The sequence below is a fragment of the Macrobrachium rosenbergii genome, chromosome 59 (assembly GCF_040412425.1).
Source record: "Macrobrachium rosenbergii isolate ZJJX-2024 chromosome 59, ASM4041242v1, whole genome shotgun sequence".
NCBI lineage: Eukaryota > Metazoa > Arthropoda > Malacostraca > Decapoda > Palaemonidae > Macrobrachium > Macrobrachium rosenbergii.
The window spans coordinates 22417428-22437615 of record NC_089799.1 but is presented as its reverse complement, the minus strand read 5'-3'; the positions used below and the strand labels follow the sequence as shown (position 1 = coordinate 22437615).

The 20188-nt window shown below is 33.6% G+C and overlaps 1 long non-coding RNA gene across 1 annotated transcript in view; it reads right to left on the bottom strand.

The window, feature by feature from the left end:
• Positions 1 to 20188, bottom strand: part of LOC136837539 (uncharacterized) — a 202216-nt gene that overhangs the window by 83758 nt on the left and 98270 nt on the right. The window contains exon 4 of the long non-coding RNA XR_010852716.1: positions 1997 to 2238. This is a non-coding gene — a long non-coding RNA (uncharacterized lncRNA). The remainder of the gene's footprint in view (positions 1 to 1996; positions 2239 to 20188) is intronic.

The following is a 20188-nucleotide window of genomic DNA, read 5'->3' as shown; positions in this document are numbered from 1 at the left end:
TACGTTTTTTTAATTCCTTTAGAATTAAAACATGTACTCATATTCCTCTTTTTCTCTGCCATGCTTTCTTTCCAATCATATAACCATAAACAAGAATTATAAATAAAGAAAGGGAATAAGAAAACGAAAATAAAAAAGCAGAAATTAAAGGCAGAAACGAAAAATAATAAAAATATTAAAATGATAACATAGACATAAAAATAAAAAGAAACATAAGAGAAAAAAAAAAAAAAAAACGCAAAGGATATAAAATTTGAAAAATGAAGATAAAAATAAAATTATTATTCTTCCACTGTCAATTCGATCATATTTCTAAAGTATTCCCATTAGGGATTTCAAAAGAAAACTCACAAGTTAAAAAGTGTTTTCCATTTCCTGAGACAATTGTAAATAAAAATTCTTCATTAAATGAAAATCATTTATAAAACGGACAAGAGCAATTCATTGCAAGTTTAAGGGTGCCTCACTTTAACTTAACATTAGCCAACTGAGTTCACACCTGGAAACTTCACTATTTCTTTGTAGTCTTTCATGTTCATTTTTAATGGCTATTGCAGTAAACGTATCGAATCGTTGGCTTTGTGGTAGAAACACACACTTCACGCGAGTGTGAATAATAATAATAATAATAATAATAATAATAATAATAATAATAATAATAATAATAATAATAATAATAATACTATGTTTTATTATGTTTAAAATTACAGTACAGACTTGCGTTGAAATGAATAAAATGTCGAAATGCTTCTATTCATCAAAGGAGAATATCAGATGTATACTCGTTTTAAGCAGCTTATAATGATAAACATAACTTCAATAGATTATTTTGAAGTTTAATATTTTCTTACAAATAAATTTGTGAAAGTAAGTAGTTTAATTAATGTAAATATAAATGGAGCATAACGTTATCAGTGATGTGCACTACATTTTATATAAGGGAAGTTGAAATTTTTCAAATTATGCGATACATATTAAAATATTCGTGGATAAGTAACATTCTCATGAAGCCATGAGAAAAATTCTAATCACTTACTGAAATCGACGTGGCATTAAGTTACCATTAAGAGATAGCAGAATAACAGAGGGGGGGGGAGGAAAAAAGTGGCATTTTTATAGCTATAATACCTTTCTGCGCTAACGGCAAACGGGCGAACTAAGCAGAAAGATGCGAAGGAATTTGTCTCCAAAAGCGAAATAAATCACAAAAGTTTAGAGACTAAGGTGAAGGGAGACAAACCGTTCTAGCTTTCAAGTGAATAGTACAGAAATGCTGACTTCAGCCATTCGAGGATAATACAAACAATTTGGGCAGTGGGATAAACAAAAGAGAATGGCACTCCCTGCGATAGTAACAAAATCCGGATAATATCAAGTTACATCCCGAAACTGGAAGGAATTCGCCGAAAAGTGCACAGAGAAAAACTCCCCCATAAACAGACGAAACACAAAACCCGAGAGCAATCAATTCTCCCGAGAGCTCAACGAAACAAAAGAAAGATAAATAGACTTGGGCTTCAGACAGTGAAGTATTTGCCATAAGTCAAGCTTAAGTAAAGAATGGCGCCATTAATCATAGAAAATAGAAATGAATCGGGGAAAAAAAGGATCTACGACAGACGTGTGTAATATATACAGATCATTAGCCGTGGAAATAGAAAAAAAAAATGGGATTAATCTGGTTAATGATAAGGAAAAAAATTGACACCTAGCAAAACTTGTGAATAAACTCGAAAGCACAAAAATAAATAAAGAAATAAATGGATAAAATAAAGGTATTGCGGCAAAGTGAAAAGATTAAACGAAACTTGGAAGAACAACAGCAAAGGGATTACAAAGTTCATTGAAATAAGTTGAAAGTTGCTGTGGCAAAGAATGATCCTAAAAAAAAAAGCAAGCATAGAAAGCACTTATAGCTTTAATGCTTGTGTATCCTCACATTTTTACACAAAAATATTCTTAGCGCTTAATGAATGTGTTACATGGTATGACTCACCATTGTGAGGTGGAATTGGGCTTGGAGTTTAATCCGTAGGATGGTCTACAATACAGTCGACGGTTTAGTTGGATGTAGAAAACCGCAGGAGAGGACACAGATGATTTGTCGTTATGTAGAGATGTCTCTTGCTAATGAATAAATAACCCGCAGTCGATGTGCACAGTGCAGGACAGCGGAGAAACTGTTGTTCTACCCCCCTCTTGACCAAGTAGGTGGCCGGAAGTTTATATATTCTGAAACTACAAGAAGAGATCGTTTTAGACCACACGTCATACAAGATGAAAAGAACAAAACCATTGCTCAGATGCCCTATGACTGGTGAGCGAAGGGAAGTAATCAAAAGCGTGGGCACAGAGTGTTTTTTTCTAAACATAAAGTGGTGGTAACCACAGCATAATGTAAGAAGATTCCAGGGAACAGATATTCGCAACCGCGGCATTGAATGAAAGGTGAGAAACACAAGAAGCCTGGTAAGATGTTGACTGGCATGAAATATGCTATTAGAAACATATGAATACTTTTATAATTTCGGTGTGGGACGTTTAAACCAGGAATCTTATTCAAAAGGATTCTATTTGTACAGGTATATGTATATATATATATATATATATATATATATATATATATATATATATATATATATATATATATATATATATATATATATATATTGATTTCTTGCATGTGTGGCAGAAAAAAGAAAGAAATTAGAGATCAATTTAAATTTGAAGAAATTAATTCTCTCCCAACTTTTGCTTTCAAGACCCATTCCAAAGCTATATATAGGTAGGATCAAAGCTGTCTACTTCCCAAGGCACTACGCTCTTATTTCCATCTGGTCAGATTCACAGATCAACTTTAGGCTACCTGTGTCATCTTTCTTCCCATTGGCAATGTAGACAAGGATTTGAATAGTTGCTTATATTTACGTTATCTCGCACATAAAAGAAATTGAACATTCTTTCCTTTAGATGGGTGCTACTTTACAGTTTTAAGTAAGAATATTGCTAAAATATTTTTAGCCTTATACCCACAATCGAACAGAGATCCACCTATCACAGCAAACCAATTACTCGATGTGATATCAACTTATCAGGTGAACAACATAAATAGATAAGGAAACTCTGGATATGGAACTGAAGGCAAAGGGATCGGGTTTTTAGAAGATAAGGACGTGAATACTGATTCGTACCTGCTCCACAGAAATATGAATATAGGCCGAGGGACGTTAAATGGAGCTCTTAAACCATGTAACAAGACGTTGTATAATGTAGGATGAATAAATGAAAATAATTAAAAATTTAGTTGAATAACTCCCTGTAAATTTGAAATGAAAAAGTTGCGTTACAGTTTGGTAAATAATAAAAAGAGTGATTGATGACGCCACAAAAAAAAAAACTTTGCTAATAAAAAGATAGAAAACAAAAAATACGGATTGTCTCGTAAAAATTAATTACACATAGGTGAAAGGTATAAAAAAAAATAGCAGAGAAGAGAAGTGGGTTCTGAAGATCACGTCAAGTACACTTTAGAGTCGGTGGAATTAACTTTATAACAAAGAAGTGAATACATATAAAAAACTTTGAAACGGAAGAGGATTTTAATTAAGGAATTTTGATTTGTGGAAGCAAGCAAACCCACGAACTGCATGTATGAATACTTCGTCGTGTCCACAAACGAAACAGATACGGAGCAAAAGGTATGCCAAGCAATAGTTATAAAAATCTGTAAATATTTTATGATAGTAAAATTACTCTGTTCCTTTACCATATGCAAAATCTTGAAAGCAATTTATTATTATTTCAAGATGAAAACAGACAAGAAACACTGAAAATTTACAATTGTATAAAAAAACATTTAAATTACTTTATGAGAGATATTTTAGTTCTAATAGGGGGAGAGGTAATTAGAAACCTGCAAAAAATACACACCACACTTAAGACCAACTGAATAATAGCATATATTACAAAAACAGTTCTTCAGTAATATACATTTGTTTAACGGTCCTAAAGTAAAAAAAAAAATTACATAACGTAGTCTTCATTTGAGTAACCTACTCTGGCATTGTGTTTATGCATGGTCGCTGACATTAGCATACATGAATGCAATGTCTGCAAAACAAAGGACAAGAAGGTTCCTCACAAAAGAATATGTAACGTGCGCTTGGTGTCCTGGGCGCACTTTCCCGAGATATAACCGAGTATTGCAACAGCCCGGGACCTTTCCCTGAAAAAAAGCGGGACGCCATATCTCAAAAACTAACAACAGAATTTTCTTGAAAACAATCTCATTGCGTTTCCCATACCCAGATTACAGTAGCGTTACATATCTAAACTAAACTAACCTAACCCAACCTAACCTAACCTAAAAGGGGCATGGCAAAAAACACGGGGCTGGTGCAATACTAGTATATCTCGGGAATATGCGTCCTGGGCATGCAGAGGAAAGAGAGAAATCGGAGCGGTTGTTTCTTGCCCAACAGAGCGACCTCTCGTCAGTTATTCAGGAAGCCAGTGTTTCATTATATACCATGCTTCCAAGTTGCCAGAAAAGACATTTTCCAAATATACGTTAACAAATGATGAAACAGTGTCAGATATATCAAAATGTTTCGCCCATGTTTTGTAGGTGTTTATGAGTATTGTTGAATTTAAATACTCATTACGGAGGAGTAATATAATGATAAAATATTAGAAAGACTGTAATAGATTCATTTCATCATTAATTATACGTAACATGAATAGGTTTGCATTATTAGTAAACACTACAAATAATGCAAACACTACAATGTTTAAATATATCAAGAGTAGAGGGAAACCATTAAAGAAAATATTATTGCACTGAACTAGAAATATGCAGTAAAAATATGAGAAACAAAAGAACAAATTTGACACCTGTTTTTTACCCTGTTTCGCCACGTTACCGTCATAAAAAAAAATCTTGAAATACTGGTATACCGAATATTCGAAAACGAAAAGTTTGGAGAAACCAAATCTGATGAACGCGGAGGCATTTTCAACGATTTATTTGTGGCCTGGTAAGTGAGATGCCCAGTTTTCTTGCTTAAGATTAGTAAAAAGATTTACAAACACACTTAGTGAGTGGTAAATAACATAGTTAGGTCCTATGTAAGTTTTCAGGCATTCTTTTGATGTATTGCTCTTCCTAGGGGCAACTGGGATGAGAATATTTTATTTGCTTGTGGTGCTAAGATAGAACAGTTTTTGATGTACAATGAAAATGTTACCAAATAAATTAAATTATTTCTACTTATTATAAAGGGTTAACTCTGAGTTGAAACTGTTTTAGAGTAAAATGTCTTTAATAAGATACTTCTTGATCACTTTCAATTACTTAGATACACATTTAGGACTCTAATGAATCTAATGCTAATTTAGGATATAAGCGATATATATCAAATGCTGCCAGAAAGAGAGAATGTTGATTTTATTTATAATACAGTCAAGTATTTGAAAAACACCAGATGTTAATGTGCAATTTTAATATCACGGTGCTTTTTTTTTAGGTGGGTTGTTCTTTTAGCAAGCTATTCATAAATTTGTTAACAATGTTTTGTTATGCAAAGAATGATCGAACGGGAACTGATGGCATTAACAAGAGCAAACTGAAAATAAAGATGAAAGGATTTTTTTTTTTAAATTTTATAAAGCACTTTAAAACCTTTTGTTTTTCTGCTAAATATAACCTCCTGGAACTCTGAAACTTATATCTTGATCTCTTCCTGATTATTATTTTATTTTTTTTTTTATTTTTCGAAAATTAGATCGTAATGACAAATTTTGGAAAATTATCCTTAATACGACACACCTTGCTACCAAAAATAACACAGTAACAAGGTAATTTTGAGTGACTTGTATTAATAATAATGCACGCTTGTCATTGTAGGACAGTTTTATTTTTAGGATGAATATAATTAGAGGCAAATCAAGTACGGAAATATTTTTCGTTACGATGGTTACAATAATCCTGAAAAGGAGCTTACAAATATTTATTCCTTCCCATGATATATATATAGTATGAACACAAAGCAAAAAGGTTAGAAAGCTGAATGGAACTTCAACAGAAGAAAGGAAACAACGATACGAATAAGTAGTTGTTTGCAATAATTAGCAATAAAAATCGTTTATTTCAAAGCCTCTTCGCATGTAATGCAACAACAATGATCACCATTAAACATTGAGAGTATTTTCCTCTGAAATAAATATATCTGCTGTCTCCACAACGATACGATGACTGAATGAATGAAAATGCAAAACAAATATAAAAAAAGATGTAACCGATAATTCGTAAGAGCAATTTGAGACTATTTTCTTCTAAAATAAATATCTCTGCTACCCACATAATACAAAAATAATTGAATGAATGAAAAAAAAAAAGAATAGATGTTTCTGGGTTTTTATCACAGCAACTCGTTCAAACTACTATGTTTAGCAAGAAATGTTTCTTGATGTCATGCTATTATAGTCAAATCCTCGATAATAAGTCTTATAAAAAAATGGCAATACATTAAAATAAAGCGCCTATAAGCCGCTGTTAGTCTAGTCAATAAAAGCTGCATAAGTTTGCCTATCCATCAAAACGCCCAAAAAAAAGGTAAAAAAAAAAAAAAAAAAAAACCTTCGTAGGGTGTGCGAAAATTAAAACTGGTAGGGAGTGCATTTCCCATCCGTAAATTGGCTTCCTGTCACTGGGCAGCGATCAAAGTTGGAGGAATGAAGGCTATTCAATACTGGCATACGTGACCCAGGGAACAAAGGTAACCCAAACTGTCCCTGGATTAATGATAAAAAAAAGAACACGCTTGAATTCCCTTGTAATGAAACAACCTATCGTTTTCTCTTTACACACATGACACAGGGTACGTTAATGCAATGCTTAACGAAAAAATAAATCATTTATAACCGTAAAAGGAATGCGGTTTGAAATATATTGAATCCGTCAAAGAAATAATAAATAATTTATTAGCGTAAAAGGAATGCGGTTTGAAATATATTGAAGCCATTAAAGAAAAAATAAATAATTTATTACCGCAAAAGGAATGGGATTTATAATATAGTGAAGCCCTGAAAGGCAAAATTCTGAATTTTATTCTGATTATAATTGTTTCCCAGTTTGTGCGACTTCTGGGATGTGCGAATACCTGGGTATATATATATATATATATATATATATATATATATATATATATATATATATATATATATATATATATATATATGTATGCATGTATATGTGTGTGTGGGAGTATAAGTATGTATGTACATATGTATAGTGTGCATATTATTTGTGATTTAGACATGAGAATATAATTATCATTTACCAAATTATCCCACTTATGATTTGGAGGAATTTTCTGAAATTTTAGACATCACAAACATACATTATTTCTTTTCAAGTATTCTTACCAGCGCCGATCCACTTGCCCAAGAAGTTTCAACACTTTCTTATCTATTCTATTAAGAAGTTGCTTAATGGCGTCTAGGCACGTGAGAGCTTGCGTATTTGTTGAAGAAAAATAAATAAGCATCAACAGTGAATCAAGACGTAAAACATCTTTAACTGACTTTGTTACTCGACAAGACTTCACACAATGGCTGTGAAGCAATTAGATACTTCAGTATTGTGAACGACGTACATTAATCTTGGAATATAAAAGTGTTAAAAAAAGATGGGGGACCTAAATAAAAAGGAATCATCCCAGTCACTTAACTGAGACTGAAAAATAAAAAAAAAAACAACTCTGGATAGTACGAGAAAACAAATACTAGAAATAAAAAATCTTGATTTGCAATAAGATAAAAAAGTTTTAGCCACCTATCGTACCTCGTACAGACTTCCTTCCCTCCACGTAATTAATAATTGACCATTATAACGAAAATATGTGATCTATGGGTTAAATATTTCTATTTTCAATATACTGATACACGAAATTTTCATATTAATTTTTTTTTTATAAAACTCTAGTGCAATACAATCGTTTTAATAGTATTTATTCCAAATAAGTAATGCCGCAGAAAATCCCCACAATGCTTACAACAAAAATTATAACAGTAATGAGCTTATTTACAAGGAAATCTTATAACCATTTGAGTCACGAAAATGGTAAAAAAAAAATCACGATGATGTAAGTGTAAGTATATTTAAAATACAAAACAAGAGCTTTCGAGGACATAGTCGATATTCGAAAGATATCATTGTGAATTTTTAAATATATTGACACTAACATCATTACGGATCTTTTTGCAACAAAAAGCTATATTATTATTATTATTATTATTATTATTATTATTATTATTATTATTATTATTATTATTATTATCATACGATAGAAAAGCAACCAACAGTCATATACAAACAAATGTAACCCATACACCTTAGATCTGTTACAGCTTTAAGAGATTTGCAATATAATTAAATTTCAAAATAGGAATAAAAAAAAAAGAAACTTAACAGAACACTGAATACAGAAGAGCAACCTCAAGTAAGCCGTAGTTGTAATCTTGTTTCCACCCTCTGTCTCCCATCCCACGGCAATGAGTCAAAGTCGATTCACCGAAACCGCCCACCAGTCTTAATCAAACTCGGTTCGACAGATAACAGAGACAACAAGCAAGGAGGTTGATTAAGTGCTTGATTAGGTCTCTGATGCCAATCATCAGTGAAGCTCGTAACGAGGGATCTCTGTGATTAGAGGAGGAACGCTTCAAAGGCCCCTCCATTACTAGGAGGATTCTACCCAAAGGGAGAAGAAATATCGGTAGGGATGATGATCGTAATTACTTTGAATTATAAAATATCACTGCTATCCGTGTAGACACCCCGGGATTATGTATGTAATCAACGGATAGGTTTGCTTAAAAGCAAATGGGTGTTAGACTAATGCACACACAAACAAAGCCACTCCAACATCTACTAAAAACATAACACATCTCACGCGTCTCGAACTGAAGACCTAACCGCTCCAACGTCTCCTCGCTGCTGGGAGAAAGGGAGCTGGTGACTGGAAAGATACATGTACATGCGCTACCGGGGTCTAAGCAATGTCAGGCAGGGCAGCCGATCGAGACTACGGTCTACCCCAAAGCCAAATCAAAGTCCTTCAAGAGAAGGCATCGTGCTTATCCCATAAAAAAATGGGATAAAAAGCACATTAAAAGAAAAAGAAAAGACCGATATTTATAATGCTACTTCTACCAGCTACTTATATATTATCATCGTGATGATACTATCTATACTTACAAAAGATCACGATGGACATGTGTTCACATGTGGCCCTTTGAGCATGATTATACTGTTGCAAAATAATTCGTCGTCTTCTGCGTATAATCCTGTCATCATTATGATTTTCATTATGCTCGCAAAAGAAAACGAAAGCATTTGTCTTCACATCGTCTTGGTAGCAAAATACCTCAGGACTATTCTGGCGGTTCCTGAGGAAAGTTCGTGTAAATAACATGTAGTGATCAATAGGTACATATATTTTGATCGTCCTAATGAAGAGTTTATCTTCATATCATTATTTTAATTTATCCTAATTGACTGGCACCTGGTAAGCACGGGAAGAACTGATTATCATATTAGATGACAAATACCAAGCTTTCAGCTGCAACAATTTACGTTTGGCATTAATTCAGTCTTCATGTATCTTTCCTTTTTATTATTATTATTATTATTATTATTATTATTATTATTATTATTATTATTATTGAATAAAGGCAATCACCATTCAGATGCAAAATGTAAGTAATATTTATTCCTCATACCAAATAAAAAACTCAAGAGAACACAGATTGCAAAAGGGCGACATCAATAGGCCATATGCTGTAATCTTTTTTCAGCCCTCTGTTTCCCAGCAGCCCACGATAACGAGTCAAAGTCGATTCACCGAAACCCCCACCCATCCAAACTTGATTCGACAGATAACAAAGACAACAAGCACATCGGTTGATTGAGTGCCTGATTAGGTCTCTGATGCCAATCATTAGTGAAGCTCGTAACGAAGGATCTCTGTGATTTGAGGAGGAACGCTTCAAAGGATCTTCCATTATTAGGAGGATTCTGTCTCCGGGAGAGGATATATCGGTTGGGATGATGACCGGAATTACTTAGTTTTTAGTTTTCTGTAAAAGAAAACTATTGTGCCGGCTTTGTCTGTCCGTCCGCACTTTTTCTCTCCGCCCTCAGATCTTAAAAATTACTGAGCCTAGAGGGCTGCAAATTGGTATGTTGATCATCCACTCTCCAATCATCACACATAGCAAATTACAGCCCTCTAACCTCAGTAGTTTTTATTTTATTTACGGTTAAAGTTAGCCATAATCGTGCATCTGGCCGAGGCTCATACAGCATTATACGGAGACCACCGAAAGCTAGATCTATTTTCGGTGGCCTCGATTATACGCTGTACAGAAAACTCGATTACGCGGAAAAAACTTTGGCGCATTTTTTTTTTTTAATACTGATATTCAAACTGCTACTTCGGCGAACTACTTATATTATCACTGACACTGTATTATTATACCAACAAAAGAACACAATGGACATGTGTTCATCAGTGTCCCCTTGAGTATCAATGAAATTGCCTAATGCTTTTATTAATGTCATCGTGACAATCTTCCTTACATCCGCAAAATGTGAAGCACAATATCTCAAGAATATTCAAACGAATACTGATGAAAGTTCGTGAAAATATTTGCATTCAGTGATCAAAAGATCATTGTATTTTGAACCTCTTCGATGACAAATTTATCTTGCATGCCCTCGTTTTAATTGCACCTTATTAAATTGAACGGGGAAAGATGACCCAAAGAATCGATTATCAAACTAGATGAAAATTAAAGAGCATTCCGTAGGACAGGTTCATTTTACTCACTTTAGGTTGGCCTTAAAGAAGGTTCAATCTTTACATAAAACGTATCTTCTCATTATTATTATTATTATTATTATTATTATTATTATTATTATTATTATTATTATTATTATCCACATATGATATAAAGACAACCAACACTCAGACACAATATATAAACATATATTCATCATACCAAATAAAAAAAAATAAAAAAAGAACTCATGAGAACACAGATTGCAAAAGGGCATCATCAAGTAGGTCATATTTGAAATCTTGTTACAACCCTCAATCTTCCCGCCCTCGGCAATGAGTCAAAGTCGATTCACCGAAACCGCCCACCAGTCTTAATCAAACTCGATTCGACAGATAACAAAGACAACAAGCAAGGAGGTTGATTAAGTGCTTGATTAGGTCTCTGATGCCAATCATCAGTGAAGCTCGTAACGAAGGATCTCTGTGATTAGAGGAGGAACGCTTCAAAGGCTCTCCCATTATTAGGGGGATTCTACCCCCGGGGAGGGGCAATATCGGTAGGGATGTTGATGAAAGGAATCATTACGGTTTTTAAAATATCAACCGACATTTATTCTGCTGCTCCTGCCTGCTACTTATATTACAATCGAGATGATATTATTTATACCTGCAAAAGACCACAATGGACATGCGTTCACCTGTGGCCTATCACTCTGTAGGCCCGGGTTCGAGTCTCCGGCTGGCTGATGAAGAGTTAGAGGAATTTATTTCTGGTGATAGAAATTCATTTCTCGCTATAATGTGGTTCGGATTCCACAATAAGCTGTAGGTCCCGTTGCTAAGTAACCAGTTGGTTCTTAGCCACGTAAAATAAGTCTAATCTTTCGGGACATCCCTAGGAGAGCTGTTAATCAGTTCAGTGGTCAGGTAAAACTAGGTATACTCAACTTTTTCACCTGTGTCCCTGTGAGTATGATCATGCTACCGCTAAACGCTTTATGTTGCCTACTTCTTTTATTATTATTATTATTATTATTATTATTATTATTATTATTATTATTATTATTATTATTATTATTATTATTATTATTATCTGCAAAAGGAAACGAAGTATATATTTTCACAAGTATTTCTGAATGTGTGAAAACGTCCTAGCAAAATATCGGAGTAATATTCAGGTGGTTACAAATGATCGTTCGTGAAAATAATCGCATGTGACAGCCAAAAGGTCATTACATTTTGATCGTCCTTGAAGACGATTTGATCTAGCGCATCCTTATTTTACTTATACCTAATCTAATGCAACCAGGAAAGACGCGAAGAATTGATTATCGAATTAAATAACAATTACCGTTCATTCTCTTCTTGCTGTCCTCGAAGGAGATACACTCTTTACGTGAAGTGATTTTTTCGTTATTATTATTATTATTATTATTATTATTATTATTATTATTATTATTATTATTATTATTACTATTGTTGTTGTTGTTGTTGTTGCTGGTGGTGGTGTTGTTGTTTTAATGAAACAGCAAGTTAACTTTAAGGTGGTAAGATTAATTTTACCTGGAGACCTGCCATGAAGTTTATCATTATATTCCCTTATGGTCTGATAAATGACCTCTATATTCTTTAAGTGACTTATCACACACACAAATAAGATCTTTGTCTGTCTGCATATTGAAGATCAACTATAGCTTAATTGCTATAAAATTCATGGACAATGGGTCGATGATATTACTTGAGGCACCAAGGACCACTGTCTTGTGTGTATTTCTGTATATTAATATATTAGAAGGATTTTGTTTGGTTTCATAAATTTTCAAGATTTTTGGACGAACCCTATTTGTTAATACATGTCAGAGTTTCATAGTTTTGTTTGGTGGTATAAAAAAATAAGATCAACAACAGCTACAAGAATAATAATAATAATAATAATAATAATAATAATAATAATAATAATAATAATAATAATAATAATAATAATAATAATAATAATAATAATACAGATTTTACCTATGTGTTTGGATCTGAAGTTCATTTATAAAAGTTAAGTTGATACTTTAAAAAAGTTGCTCCTTTTTTTAAGGAAACATTTAAAGTATACTTCAATAAAGATAGAAACTTAATAGGATAAATCTAATATTTATATTTATCTCCGGAGAAACGACTATGTATAAACTTCATAACGTGCTATTTTAGGTAGCAAAAACCATGAAAAAAGATGCAAGTTTTCGTCTGAAAGTGATAAATGGAATGGTAGAATCTTTTACTTCTTCATTAGCTTACTAAGCAACTGTGAGGAGTTTAATATATATATAAAAAAGTTTCACTAAACACAAAAGCTTACTACATAACTTGAACAATACAACAAGGCTTTTAAATAGTCCACTACATACACAGAGATATGAAGAAAAACAAAACAAAGACACTCATTTAATATATAAGAAACGACCATCAATACTCCATAGCAAACTAATTAGTAAATATAACCTAGGTGATGCAATAACACTACAAATAAACAATAAGAAATACAGACCACATAAGAGGAAAAGAATTATTACAAATAACTAAAAGTAGCCCAGCTAAGGAAATATAACTAAGAGAGCCCCAGAGAAGGTAGAGTAGCGAAAAAAAAATTAATGATAAAACTCAGAAAGGTTAAAAGTTTGTAGAAATACAATAAAGGATCAAAAATGAGCCATGGGAGACAAGAAAAATAAAAAGTCCATTTACTCTGACCATTTAAAAATGCATGAAGCAGTAAATACACAGACCGTAGAGGACATAAAGACAGAATAATTTTTTCATATAAAGGTTCATACACTTTTTTTCCCGGAGGATTTTTAAATGAATAAATTTACAAAGCCGTCCATTCTCTTTCTCATTACAGAAAATAAAGAAATAAAAGGCCAGCCATTTCATGCCACGTTAGTGAATTTCATGCAAGAAGTGTTTCGTACATCAGCTCTTATTGTCTTCTCGCAGGGAGTTTAGCTAATAAAAAACAGAAAATAATTTTAATTCTAATTTTAAGAGGATCTTTCCGTTTCTCAATAGAACTGGAACTGATGCATATATATATATATATATATATATATATATATATATATATATATATATATATATATATATATATATATATATATATATATATATATATATATATATATATCATCATCATCATCCAGGTGCCATATCCCCAAGGACGTCGGCAATCGTGGCTCGCCACTCCTCTCTATTTCCGGCTCTCAGCAGCAACTGGGCTGCAGACATTCTTCCTCCAGTCATTCTCACTAATCCATCCATATATTTTTTTCTAGGTCTTCCTCTCGGCCTCCTTCCATTGATTTAACCAGTGAGAGAGAGAGATGTTCTAGTTCTTGTCTTCTCACTATGTGTCCCACAAACCGCATTTGTCTACCTCTCACTGAAGCCAAAAGTTCTCTCTCAATGCCTACTCTCTCTCTCATACCTCCCCATTAGTTTTCCTTTCTGTCCATGACATTTTCAGCATCCTTCTCCAAACCCACATTTCTGCAGCCTGTGACCTCTCCTCGTCTGCCTTCCTCAAGGTCCAAGTTTCACAGCCATACAACAATACAGACCAAACAAAACATTTCACAAACCTCCTCCTTAGATTCATAGATATTTTCGAGTTGGTGACTAATTTCTTGATCTCTCCAAATGCATCTTTTGCCATGGATATTCTCTTCCTGATCTCTTTTTCGCATTTTCCATCACTTGTGACAGTGCATCCTAAATAATTAAAATTATCGGTTTGTTTAACTGTTTCAGTATTAATTCTTGTATCTGTTCTTGGGGAGTATTTCATCTTTGGTGATAACCATAACTTCTGTTTTCTTAATATTTATTGACAGACCTCTTTCTCTGCTTGACTGGTGTAAAGTACTGATTAAAGCTTGAAGTTTATCGTGAGAGTCTGCAACTAGTGCTGTATCATCAGCATATCTGATATTATTAATACTGACTCCTCCAACCTTAATTCCTTCTATATCTCTGAGATCTCTCATTATCATTTCACTATATAAATTGAAGAGATCAGGTGATAACACAAAACCCTGTCTTACATCTCTCTTGATGTGCCGAGTCTCTGATTTATCATTTTCTACTTTCACTGATGCCTCTTGATTCCAATATAAATCATTTATCAATCTTAGATCTTTCCCATCGATATTTATCTGTTCCAATATCCTTATAAAGTCTACATGTCTAACCCGGTCAAAAGCCTTTTCATAGTCAGCAAAACAAACAGATCCTTTTTCACTTCTATCGCTCTCGCCATCAATATTCTCAAATTAGAAATTGCATTTCTTGTCCCTCTATCTCTCATAAAACCACATTGTCCATTGCCAATCTCTGGGAGTACCTTATTTCTTATTCTGTTCAAAACAATCCTTAACATTATTTTTGTGATCTGACTCATGGTACTGATAGTTCGGTGTTTATTGCACTCAAGTGTTCCAGGTATTTTTGGCATTGTGATAAATGTGTTGCAGGCTCTCCATCTTCATATATTCCTTCCACTATTTTCATTAATATATCAGTGATGTATTCTCCCAGAGCTACCAACATCTCTGCTGCTATTCCATTATCACCTGTTTTTATCGCTTTTCATTTGTTTTAAAGATGCCTCTATCTCTGATCTGATTATACTTGGTCCCTCTCCGTTGTCATTGAAGTCTAGATGTTCTATTCTATCATCATCAAACAATTCTTCAATATATTCCGTCCATCTTTCCAATATTTCTTTTGGCTCCATTACTATGGTTCCATCCGGTTTCTTGATACCAGTGCTGATATTTTTCTTCTTTTTAAAAGTAATTTCTTTCACCTTATCATACTTTCTCCGTTCATTCCTCTTATCCAAATCTTCTACCTCCTCACAAATCTCATCCATCCATTTCTCCTTTGTCTTTGTGCATTCCCTCTTAATAGTTCTATCTAGAGCTCTATATCCATCTTCATTTTTACCCTTTTGTTGCCTTCTTTCATCCATCATTATCAAGATATCTTCTGTCATCCATTCTCTCCAAGCTCTCCTTTCTGTTGTTGGTATTATTTCATTACCTTCTCTTATTACATTTCCCATATTTTGCCACTTTTGCTGAGGATGTTGGAGCACTGGGCCTTCCTCCTTAAGCTGGTCATATCTATTTCTTACAATTATATTATATAGGTTCTTCATTTCCTCTGTTTTCAATCATTTCAGTTGTCTCTTTGATTTAGGTGTACTCTTCCTTTGATTTTTCAACTACACCATCACTGTTGCTACAACTGGTACATGGTCACTATTACAATAGGCTCCTGGGTAGGTTTTCACTTGCTTGACAGAATTCCTAAATCTTTTATTGATGGTTAGAAAGCCTATTTGGTTTCTAACTCTGTCACCAGGGCTTTTCCATGTCCAGAGATGTCTTGGGTGGTGCTTAAACCTGGTGTTTGATATAATCTGTTCTCTCTCTAAGCACCAGTCTACAAATTTGTTTCCTCTCTCACTTCTTCTACCTAATCCAAAAGGCCCAACAATATCTGCTGTGCTTCCTTGTCCCACCTTCACACTGAGGTCACCAATAACCATAATTACTTCATGCTCTTTGCACTGCTCTCTTGCATGATTTAACTCTAGATAAAATTGATCACCATCCTCTTCATCATGTTCAGACGTAGGTGCATATACTTGTATTATGCATATATTGAATGGTGTGGCTTTTATACGCACCAACAAAATCCTGTCAGATACAGCCCAATAGCCTATCAAACAGGGTTTCATAGATTTGTCTAACATCACACCAACACCTCTCTCAGCACTCTGGCCTCCCGAGTATATGAAGGTTTCTCCTGTTGAAGTTGGAAAACATCCCACTCCTGGCCATCTAACCTCACTAAGCCCTAATACTTGTAGCTTCAATCTTTCCATTTCTCTCTCTACATTCACTTTCTTCCCAGCCTGATATAATGTTCTAACATTCCAAGTAGTTATCCTTATTTTTCTTGTTTTCTGTTGTCTTTGGGTTGTTATTACTTTTCTTTCTTTTCTTTTTGGGGCAGTAGCTTGATGACGGTCAAATGCCACCTGCACTACATGACCAGTTTGACCGGGCGAGACAAACACATCATCCATTCTGACATAGTTCCCACTAACGCCGTTCATCTGCAATCTTCTTAGTGACATAGCCATGATTATTCTTGGAGGATATACATGGTGAGGTCTCCAGTTCTCTTCCATGCTATGGTTATAAGCCATAGACCTAGCCTTTACCTAAAAAGGTTGACCATACAAGGCAGTAGGGGTTTTAAATTGGGAGTTTTCCTTCTCCTTAGCCTTTACCTAAAAGTTTATCCACAAGGCAGTGGAGCTGTACCCTAGCAAGGGAGGCTTACAGGTACTACACCTTGCCCAAGGGTGACCTGGAGGTAGTTGCAATTCAAGGTAACCTCATTATGTCCTTTAGCAAAAGCTTTGCAACCGGATACAGTTTAGTCTTATATCCAGGAGATATATTTGTGTGTGTGTGTATATATATATATATATATATATATATATATATATATATATATATATATATATATATATATTACACACAAACACACATACACACACACACACACACACATATATATATATATATATATATATATATATATATATATATATATATTAGGAAGAATATAATACTTATGGACCCAAAGAGTCTTTTTCATAGAAATATAAGGGGAACCTCAGAACACTGGAATTGTTTATGTGGACATTTTATGGGTTCACGGTGCTATAAATTTTCCGCGCAGTACCCGTTAGATAAAGCAAAATACAAATAATGGCAGTCTTCCAAAATAAGATTCCAAAAGAACTCGGTAGTAAGCTAAGAGCTTCTTTGTAGAAAATGTGTAAGATTTAATTCTATATATGAAAAGGAATATATTTTTAATAATGTACCTTGCTAGAAATTTCTTTTAAAAGAAAATATTAAAGATAAAATTTGTGAAATAACTCAACTTTCTATATTCAAATTACTGCATTAAAATTCAAATTAAAAAACTCGAGTTTTAGACGTTGCAAAGCAGCACTAAATAAATCACTTGAGAAACAAGTAGGAAATAGTAGATATCTTATAGCTCTAAGCATTTTTAAAATCTTTTCATTAAGAAAATCATCAAATATACCAGAATTACAGTGTTATCTTTAATTCAATCGATAGCACAAGCAAACGTAATTATTTATATTTCTGGCTCAGTGGTCAAAAGTAGTTTCTGAGCAAGGCTGCAGTTCGAATCCCGCCCCCCCCCCACCACCCCGATGACGACGCGCTTATAAATTATAATTCCCCTCGGATATAAGTTATTCCCGAGGTATAGTGAACTGGAAATTAAACGACATTTGTGGCTTAGTATTTGTGAAAATAAAAGATGTCACAGGGTATGTGACAAAAATTTATAATTTTTAAGTTTTCACTTTCTTTTTGGGGTCTTTGTGAATGTTATAATTTCTTATGCTTTTCCATTTATTTCATTGCGCCTGTCAAACTGTATTTGTTTCTCTTTGTTTTTGCGTCATTTCATTAAACTACAATATTTAACTAAGTCTTTCTTATGTCATCACTGTCATATAATGCGTTTCTGGCCTATTGACTTTTTTCGAGAGTACAGAAAATTCCTCATCAGCTAAATTATAATTCAATATACTGTATGTTATTGAAATGCATCACAATATTAACTAAATTTTCACTTTTCTCTGTGAAAATTATGAGCAAGAAGACTTTGTAGACGCCTCATTACAACTTGACTTAGAGTGTAGACTCTCGTAATTTAATATGTTCATAATTCTAGGAGTAAACTAATCAGCGTCTTGGTACAAATGATTAAAGATTAAACGCAAAATTAACGATGAAATCAACACGTGTTCTATGTAGACAGAGTATATAGATATATTTTTCTGTTGTAAGTAGAATAATTATAGGAATACAAATTTGAACTGCTAACAATGTACTCCATGTACAATAGTGAGGTTGCCCGCATGACTTTAGATTTAATATAAAATTTCCCACCAAAAATAAAAAATAAATAAAAAATAGAAAAAAAATAACCCGGAAGCCCTTGTCATATAGGCATCAAGCCTTTTTGCATATATATTGCATGTTATGTGTACAGCTAACTAGGAATATCCGTCCGGGAGAGCAATGTTTGCATTTTAAGTCTTGTAAAACGGGAATTCCTGGGTTTTGTTTTTTGGCATTTCGTGTCGTTATTTGAGGACCACGACAGGGTATAGGGGAGGTTATACAGGTCACGAATACAATAAAAATTAAAAGAAAATGGTTATAAATAAGTTAGATGGACAGCAAGCTCTGAGTCAGTTGGTATGTTGAAAAGCCAACAGAAGCAGGTCAGACAAGGAGAGCCTCAGATCAAACTGATCCGAGTGGTTTAGAAGGTATCATAAGGAGGAAGCAGATAGTCCACAAAGCTCAGTAGATCAAATGCAAACATCCCTAATATAGAAAAGCAAGTTACAAGTGGATCTTGCCACGTAGAAATCTAATTCGAGTGGATTAAAGATATCATAAAACAAGGAGATAGTCCCCAATCTTCAGTAGATAAGAGACCCACAAAAATCCCTAATATAAGAGAGAAAGTTACAGGTGGATCATACCTCGTAGAAATCTAATTCGAGTGGTTTGACGATATCATAAACAAAAAGGGGATAGTCCCTAAAGTTCAGTTGATAAGAGACTCACAAACGTAACTAATATAAGAAAGTTACAGGCGAATCTTGCCTCGTTGAAAACTAATTCGAGGGGTCTAAAAGATATCATAAACAAGGAGACAGTCCCCAAAATTCAGCAGACAAGATACCCACAACATCAGTGATATAAAAAAGAAAGTTGCAGGTGGAACATTCTTCGTAGAAATCATTCCGGAGTTCAAAAGACCAAACGCTTCAATCGGGGGGTTAGAAGTGGAATCTTCAATACTTTAGTGAGAGTGGAAATAAATAAATAAATCGGACAGGAAACTGAAGAATAAAATCAAACGTTTTGATTATATGATTACAAATGTTATTACATATGCAGAGTTTAGATTTACTTGCTCATCATAATACCGTATCACTTCAACCTCGTCCTGCTCTACTTTCCAGATATCTTCAATACCACTTCTATTCTTGTAATGACAGTCAGTATCTACGCACAACATACATAAGTAATTTAATATATTATCATTATAAGCTTTAAATCTACAAGAAACAAAAAACGGAGGAGGTTTTCCTTTCCGTAGTGTGTTTCGAATCCACACTAGCTAGTAACACTGAGATTAACACTGTTCTTTGT